Here is a 516-nt window from a genome sequence, read left to right as displayed (position 1 = left end):
ACATGGGGAAATGAGAAGGGAAAAGGAAAATACGTGGAAGACACGTGAGAACATGGGGAAATGTGGGGTAACATGGAAAAACAAGCAAAAATGTGGGGAAAAAAGGGAGACTATGGGGAAATTACATGAGGTAATGTGGAAAAACAAGCGGAAATGTGGGGGGGAAAAAGGAAAATACGTGGAAAACACGTGAGAACATGAGGAAACGTGGGCAAAACGTGCCCTGGGCAGGGGCTGCCACGTCGGGGTGACAGCCACGCGTGGGGAGGGGTGACATCGCGGCGGTGCCTCCCGCGTGTGCCGCGTCCCCTCCCCGCTCCCAATCCCCTCCCTCCCCATCCCTCCCCTCCCTCTCCTCGGGGCGTCACCGCCCCACTCGCGTGTCCTCGCCCTCCCCCGCCCCGCGGGTGGGCGTGGGGGCGGCCGGGCCGGGCCGGGGGGAGCCCCGGGGCCGGACCGAGAGCTCGGAGGGGGGCGCGGGGGGCGCGGCGGCGGGTGCGGGATGCGCGGCCCCCG

This window comes from Chamaea fasciata, unplaced genomic scaffold, assembly GCF_029207755.1.
Source record: "Chamaea fasciata isolate MVZ Bird 193981 ecotype frontalis unplaced genomic scaffold, bChaFas1.0.hap1 SCAF_16, whole genome shotgun sequence".
NCBI classification, from domain to species: Eukaryota; Metazoa; Chordata; class Aves; order Passeriformes; family Sylviidae; genus Chamaea; species Chamaea fasciata.
Note: the sequence above shows the minus strand (reverse complement) of the source record.